This window comes from Akebia trifoliata, chromosome 4, assembly GCF_017979445.1.
Source record: "Akebia trifoliata isolate Shusen 1 chromosome 4, ASM1797944v1, whole genome shotgun sequence".
Taxonomy (NCBI): domain Eukaryota; kingdom Viridiplantae; phylum Streptophyta; class Magnoliopsida; order Ranunculales; family Lardizabalaceae; genus Akebia; species Akebia trifoliata.
This window is the reverse complement of record NC_141378.1, coordinates 14,244,488-14,253,350: the sequence shown is the minus strand read 5'-3', so window position 1 is coordinate 14,253,350 and position 8,863 is coordinate 14,244,488. Positions and strand designations below refer to the sequence as shown.

The 8,863-nt window shown below is 34.4% G+C and overlaps 1 pseudogene; it reads left to right on the top strand.

Moving 5' to 3' along the window:
- LOC147404001 (alkane hydroxylase MAH1 pseudogene) lies at nt 1-1,530 on the top strand (annotated as a pseudogene).
- The last annotated feature ends 7,333 nt before the right edge of the window (nt 1,531-8,863 follow it).

The following is an 8,863-nucleotide window of genomic DNA, read 5'->3' as shown; positions in this document are numbered from 1 at the left end:
ATGAAGACATGGATTGAACTTTGTCTTCCATTCCTCCTACTTTTCTTCGTCTATACCAAATGGTACCTAAAACACAAGAATCAGGTCTTGGTCCGCTGGCCCATATTTGATGTCATCCCATCAATCGTCCAAAACGCGCACCGCATCCATGATTGGACTGTCGAGCTAGCGAATTCTGTTGGCACGACGATAGTGGCTAGAGGACCTATTTTCGGGCGGTTAGAGATAGTCTTCACAACTGATCCCCGCAACGTTGAGTATATCGTGAAAACCAACTTCAACAATTTCCCCAAAGGGCCAGAGTTCTTAGAGACATTCGAAATAATGGGCAATGCAATCTTCTCCGTCGACTTTGATCATTGGCATGCACAGAGGAGACTAGCAAACACTACGTTTGCGTCAAAGGAGTTTCGAAGCTACATAGCTAAGGTGAGCCAAAATGTGGTGGAGGATTCACTCATTCCAGTGTTGGCTCATGTCGCTAGAAATTCATCTGTTGTTGATTTGGAAGATGTGTTCTTGAGGTTCACTTTCGACAGTATTTTTACTGTTATATTTGGGAGGAACTCTAATTATCTTTCTATAAGTCTTCCTGATAATGAACTAGCGAAAGCGATCGACGATGCAACAGAAGCCATATTTTACAGGAATATAGTTCCTAAAGTATGGTGGAAATTATGCCATTGGTTGATGATTGGGACGGAGAAGAAATTGGAAAAGGCGAAGAAAACTATAGATGGATGTATGTCAGAATTCATATCCTCAAAGAGAGAAAATTTGCTCAAAGGAGTGAAAGAAACTGATCTAATAACAGCATACATGACTTCAGAAGAAATTTTGACGAATGATTTGCTACCCAAAGGTGAAAAGTTCCTTAAAGACACGGGGTTTAGCTTCCTTTTCGCGGGTCGAGATTCAACGGGTACGTCTCTTGCTTGGTTCTTCTGGTTAATTGTGAAGACCCCACGTGTGCAGGCAAGGATCTTAGAAGAACTCACTGTTGTGTACACGAAGAAGACAAAAGGTGAAGATGGTATGAGTGCGAAAAGGCCATTTTTGTTTAAGTTAGAAGACATAAAAGGGTTGATGTATCTACAAGCGGCCTTGTATGAAACTTTGAGGCTATTCCCACCACTACCATTCAATCGAAAAGAAGTAAAAGTAGAAGATGTACTTCCCGATGGCACCGTCGTGAAGCCAGGAATGAAGATCATTTTCTCAATGTATGCAATGGGGAGAATGGAAAGGACATGGGGAAAAGATTGCTTGGAATTCAAGCCAGAGAGATGGATCGACGAGAATAAGAAGATAAGGCATGAACTCATGTCTAATTTCTTCACCTTTAATGTTGGGCCAAGAATTTGCATAGGTAAGGACATGGCTTTTACTCAAATGAAGTTGGTGGCTACCACCGTGCTCTTCAACTTCCATGTTGAGTTGGTGGAGGGCCACGATGTCTATCCAATACCATCGGCGGTCCTGCATATGAAGAATGGACTGATGGTTAAGATAAAAGAGAGGGCTTATTAATTATTAGAGGAAGATATATATATATATATATATATATAGATCCTCAATATATATTTGTTTGGTTTGAGAATGGTACGTATGCATCTACCATGCTACACTAGTTGTATATGCATGCTATTATATGCTTTTGTATCCTACTAGAAACAATCGTGCTGGGGTGACACAGGATTTACTGTGATTCTCACAATTCTCATATGGAGATGCGTACATGACCATTGATTATTTTACTCGTATCACGAGAAAACACATCTATGCTTATGTGCACATCCCACGTCAGACTTGTGAGAATCACAATAAATACCCAGTGTCATTCCAGCATTTCCCTAGTAGAAAAAGCAGTAATTTAGATTGTAATTAGAAAGTGCAATACTATATATGGTGTAAATCAAATAAGTGTCAATCTGAGGTAGAAGTTAATTTGTTACCTGGATTTACTAATGAATTGTGGTGTAATATATATCCATGTATTACTTAAGTAATTGTGCATTAGCCCAATGTTTTTCTTCTCACTTAGTTACAAATGAATATATGTGATGGTGATAGATATCTTCAATGCAGCTGGTGATGATTACTAAATAGTTCTTATTTTGAACATCCTTATCAGAATTCAAATATTCTATTAGAATCAACAATTGTTGGATCAAATTTTGATATTGTATGATCCATTGACCCTTTATTTTTATTTTTTGGCTAAGTAAAATTTGTTGAATTAAAAGAGAAAATTGCATAGACAGAGCTCACAATTTACAATCTGAATATTCGGGAGTCCCATCTTGTCCCCCAAGAAAGCTTGCTTGGCTAATGGAGGAAGGTTAGCAAGATTAGAAAAATAACAGTAGAATTAATTACAACAGACTCCATAGTTTGCTAAAGCATCAGGTAGCATTGCATTCTCTCCAAGTACGTCGGATTTTCCAATTGAAATTCAAAAGAGATCTCCGAAATGCAAAACATCCAAGGTCTTGCTCTCCACGTACGGAATAACATTTAATAGTGATTTTCACTTTTAAACTCTTCAAATTTATTGACTTGCTAATCACCCTTTAAAATGTCACATCAACGCTAAATGACAAAAAAGACATGATTTCCTTTCTCCAAAAATTACATGGTTCTCTATTTTAAGAGTTGTGCTGGTGGAGTGACAAAAAAAAAAGCGATAAGGGTGACAAAAACTCGTGTTCTCATGTACATTATTGTAGATGCTTTTCCGTGAGATACTAGTAAAAAGCATCTAAGGTTATGTGCACACCATTACATCATTTTTGTCACCTTTGTATCATTCCCATTTTTTCCGAATTTTAAAGGGTTTCATTATTGTGATTTTTTAAATTTGATAGTCAAAGTAAAAATTAACAAAATGTTATCATCAAATTATAAAGATAATTTTGAAGAAGAGTTGGAGATGCTCTTACAAGTTTAAGACATTGACGATTCGTTAAACGAAGGTATCTATGCAAAATAATAGCCCAATAAAAATGGCATTTTGTTTCAACCTTTCCTTAGCATCATCTATATAGAGGGGACTCTTTCCCAACCACTCCTCGTGGCCATCAACTTGGCCATTCTCAGATAGTCCAGAATCTATGGTGACACAGAATGATCATGGAGAGCATCATCCTATATTTCTTACTTGTGGTTTTAAGACAGTCAATGGATCGTATCAAATTCGAAATTTGATCCAATAATTGATTATTCTAATAGAATATTGGAATTCAAATAAGGGTGTCAACAAAACAGAATTTCGATCTCGATTTAAGCAAATACAAGTCGTATCAAAGTTTTTCATAACCTTCCAACAGAAAAAAGAAGTTTTCCACCGAGTCAAAATGACTCTAAAACTCAAGTCAAGTTTCTAACCTAGCAATAATAATATTTTCAAGTTGACTTGGTGAGTTGGTTCTGTCAAGTTTGGAGATGGAATGATGTAAGACAAGTTATCGAAGAATTCGTGGAATGTTTGGATCACCAAAAATCCAAACTTACACTAAAGCCCACAGATCCGAAGGGAAGACAGATTCAGAATCATCCAAGAGACTCGTTCTTGAATAGAAACGTCAAGATCAATTGGTTTGCAATTTATTTTTTGTTCTTATGCCTAATTCATTTGTTTACCCTGCTTTTTAGGTTTTTTTTTTTTTTTTTTTTTTTTTTTTTGTAATTTTTGTTTTGTTAATAATTTTAGGTATAGAAGTCAAAATCAAACATCGTCGATTTTCCCTTACTTCTAAGTTTAAGTAGTATTTATTTCCATGCTTAGGTCATTTTTACTATTTTTAATAATTTTTTTATTTTTGCTAGTTTTCCTTGTTTTACTAGGATTATAATTTTACTTTTACAAAAAGTGATGTAATGCAATGCAGAGATCATCTTCAATTTAATTTAAAAAAATCTTTAAGAGTTCTTTTATGATGAATTCCAAATTTTCTTATTCTTTTATTATTTCACATTGCACGGAATCACCTTGAAATCCAAAGTTATCAACCCGACAAGTCTTAAAACTATGAAATGTACGACATACATGCAAAAAAAGGCACGTACCCTCTAAAAATTATAACAAATAGCACTGTCGTGATATCATCCACTCACATTTTTATATTTCGTTTTTCTCATTTAACAAACAACATAAGTTAAGAGAGCTTCTATTACCCTCACCAACTTTTGCTAAGAGTACCCCAATTCATATGAAATCACCAAAGAATTAACACACATCTTGGAGTGCTTTTAAAGTAAAAGTTGGTGTGGTAATAGAAGTTCTTTAAGTTAAATGTCATGTACTTTACCTTACGAAGAAATCCAACTCTGTAAAAGATACCTACAAATCCTGCTGTGGTCCAAATCTCTCATAATTAATCCAACTTATGACTCTCCTATAAATTTATTTGGTCGTGGTCTTGTCTTGAAGTGTTATTATTTGTGGTATAGTACATTAAGAGTTATGACTCTTGTCTTTATTCGTTATGTCATAAAATCATTTCTGAATCCTTGCGCTAAAACACCAGTTCTGATAGTTAAACATTCAATTTAACATCTATTTTACTTTGTTAAGAGCAGTTGCATTTTTTTTTTTTTTTTTTTTTGGTATCTGAGCTTTGCCAACTTCATTAACTATAGTCTTGTTCAAGGACTAGTTTTGAGGCACGTAAACCGCCCGCACATTACACGCACCAGGTAAGTGAGGGTGCACCCTCGCAAGTGGCCCCTTAAGAATAAATGCTCATATTTGTAATCAAACTCATGACCTACGGTCATTAACCACTTATCAGTTTGAAATTGCCATTGACACAATCCCTCGAGGTTAGAGCAGTTACTTAGAATGTTTCATTACGTGAGTCAAATCAAAAACTTGTAAAAAATATAAATTAAATATACATAAAAAATATTTAAACATATAATATTTTAGATACACAAATATTTAAAAATTATTTTCTAATATTTAATTTTTGTTCTCTACAAAAATGTTATTTATATACCTCAAGAATTATGTCGAGCTCCTGACCTAACTCAAGGGATCAAGTTGGTAATTTGATTCTACAAGTTGGTTCCATTTACTTTTTTACAAACCAATCAAATAATTAGTAGATGTCATCGGTGGGATAATTTGTTCGTTTTTTCTAATCCATACACCCATGTCTTCTTACTCAAACCAAAGAAGAGAGAGAAAGAGAGGGAGGGATTTTCTTTAAAGAAGATGAAATTCTAAAAAAAACATAAAAAAGATTTTATTTTTTCATAAAACAAGGGCTATTGAGGGTCCCATCTTTTTTTATTAAAGAGTCCATATGGTATGCACCCAGGGTGGAGGATAGAAATCCTCCTCTCACACCTCAATACATCCCTCGTAATTCTTTGGATTGTGGCTTACATGACATGTATTGAAGTGTGAGAGGAGGGTTTCAATTCTTCACTTGGGTGCATAAGATCCGGACTCTTTGTTAAAATATATTCCAAGGCTACAAACGTGGGAACTATCAACAATTAGTGCATCTTATGGGTACCTTGCATGTGCATACATGTTGTTGGATGGTGTTTGACTTGGTCACAACACATTTTCTCTATGCTAGTTAGTTATGAAATGTGAGAAATCTTAGGGCCCGTGTGGATACAGGAGCCAGACGTACTTAGAATATAAGTACTTTCACAAGTACTTTTTGAAGTATTGTCTGGAGTAGGTGGATAATTGTTGTGTGTTTGGATGCAGGTTCTAAAAAGTACTGTTAGAAGTATTTTTGATAGAGTTTTGTGTTTGAAAACTATTTTGGATTCTGTTAAAATGATCAAAATGCCCTTATAAGTATCAGTTACTATTTTTAACATTATAACTCAATAAATTATTCTTCAAAAGAAATAAAAGTTATTATTTTTATCCATAAAAACTAATATAAATACCTAAAAATTATAAACAAATAGAAGATATTGTGAGCAAATATATAGAACCACTAAAAATATGAAGAAACTTTCACCACATCAATGAATAGTAAATTTGTGTGTAATTGTTCATATCAATAAGAAAATTTCAACCATTGTTGGAATGCTCATAGATAAATCATTGAGTGAGTAATTGGGGGAACTAGAAATTCAAATTCAAATGCTACACTAAAAGGCTACCACCACATCAATGGATAATAATAAAATATTATTTAATTGCATTTTTTTAGGATATGCTTGTAATTTTCAAAATTTATGAGGGGCATACTTGTCCCAAATGCTACACCAAAAAGCTACCACCACATCAATGGATAGTAATATAATATTACTGCAATTACATTTTTGAGGGTAAGCTTGTAATTTTCAAAATTTATGAGGGATATACTTGTCCCAAATGTTACACCAAAAGACTACCACCATATCAATGGATAGTAATATAATATTATTCCAATTACCTTTTTGAGAGTAGGTTTGTAATTTTTAAAATTTATGAGGGGCACACTTGTCCCAATCCCATCATTTTGACAATGTTTTGTGGCTCCACGCAAGAATAGTTTAGAGAAGTAGCACCATCGGTACTCCGTGAAAAAGCACTAAAATGACCCCATAGTAAAGTAGTTCTTCTCAGGAGTTATTTATCCAAACACCTTTAAAGTGCTTCTAACTCCCCACAAAAGTCAAAAGTACTTAGAAAAGTCAATCTACACAGGCCCTTAGGAACTAATTTGTTATTTGTTCTGTTGGTTAGATATTAGCGGAGAACATGTAGGAAGTGGAAAATATTTCAATTTCTTTAAAAAGACCTTTTTTTTTTGTTTTTGTAATTATAACTAGATAACTATTACAAGCTGTATTTTTGACTTCTCTGTTTATTTATTTCTGAGGTATGCTTCAAGATACTGTTCTATCTTATTTTCTAATTTTTGTGTCAGGAACTTACAAGTTATATCCTTTAGGAGAATTGTTCTAAGTTCTTGAGGAATATTAACTTGATCTAAAACAATACCCAACCATTCAGAAGTCACACCAAGCTTAGCCAAAAAATCGATTGTTTGATTAGTTTCTCTCTATGAAAACTTTAATTTAGAGCTTGTGAACATCTTTCTTACATCTACAATGTGTCTCAATAAGAAACATGATTCCGAGAGGCTTTAATCTTCTCATTAATGTACTGAACTGCATATAGGGATGGAGCCATGTAGTGGGGGCAAACTATAGTTAATGGTACACTTGAAGAGCTTGAAGATGAATAGTTTTGGAGAGAAATTCAGAGGTTTTTTCTTAGAAGTTGAAGAAAATGATGTTTGGGCCATTTCTAATTAATTTATGAGGTCAAGAGGCAATTTCATTTTTAAACAATTGAAGAGGGAGATGAAGAGGAGTGGGGACAAATAAGACATGTAATTAGTTGAAAATAAAGGGTATTTTTGCGGCGCGGGGGGGGGGGGGAACTCTTTAGTGGCTCTGCCCCTGACCGCATGCATAGATCAGTAGAAACCACCACTTGAGTAATGCATCTATACTGATCACATCTCAGCCCTTCATAAATTGCCTAAGTTCCATTGAAGCAACGGTAGTCTTTAACACGAAATTCAAAATGATATTACAAACTAACTACCCACCAAAAAAATTATCTTGAAATTATGTAACAATATCATTACGTGATATAACAAGGTTTTTTTTTTAAATAAATTAATAAAATAACAATTATCACAAGACTCAGACATTGTTGCCCTGCCATTCACGGAGCGTACCCCACTTAAATTATCAAAAGAATCGTGATACTCCAACGCTCCTTTTTCGTACACTCCCTTCACCGAACCATAGATCCATTGCTTCGGGATACACATACACAGATATTTATGATTTTGTGATTGTGAAGGGAGCATATGAAAAAAGAGTGGCAAATTTTCACGATTCATTTCGAAAGTACCACATGGGTCAATACGATAACCTCTTTACAGTATATTGGCAACTTATTACCAATTTATTATCAATGAATTCGGTAAGAATGACTCATAGTTGGTTGTATTTTGTGAAGGTCGGGGTATTGCAACAGGTGCCAGGCCACAAAATTAAATCATGTTACATACAGTAAAATTAGATGGTTTTTAGTTTGAGAGGGCATAATTGATGGCGTGATCAACGATCATGATGTGTAGATGGATAGTGGGACCCATGATGAAACTATCTCTACCTTTTTAGTTGATGATAAAATCAAGAAAAGGTCACTACGTAAGATTCAAACACTGGCCCGTTTCTGCGACTAATGGAGAAAGTTATTGTTCCTCTTTAGGAGAGAAGATATGGCTCTACTCAATGGATCACATTATTTCCTTTCTTTTGTTCTCGTCCTATTCTCTTTAATATTAAACTTCTTTTTTTTATAATTGTTAGTTATAGGGAAGCAGAGAATCCAGCAAGGATATGTGATAAAAGGTAACAGAACAGTTTTTGAAGTAGTATTTCCTCTTGATAGAGACTTTTTATTGCACATTAACGTATGTTACTTGTTTGGGTTGTATTGCATTCCTCTTCTCTCCCTCTATTTGATTTTTAAATACTAGTTCTACCTGGAACCTTATTAATGATTAGAATCGTGATAATCTTACTATCCCACATGGCAAACTCATGACAAGTTTGGAATCGTAGATCTGTGCTCTTCAGTATACACAATTACACTTCCCCATATAAAAAAAAGATCCCGAGGTAACCGTGTATATCAGGAATCACAGATCTTCGATTTCCAAACTTGTCATGTCAGGTAGTCAATTGAGTTTGCCACATGGGGTAGTGAGATTATCACAACTCTAATAATTATTATCTACACCTTATCTCATGAGATACTGGGAATCTTAATTTTTCGTTGAAGTCTATCATGGATCATATAATTAAGTCCTGTAAAATA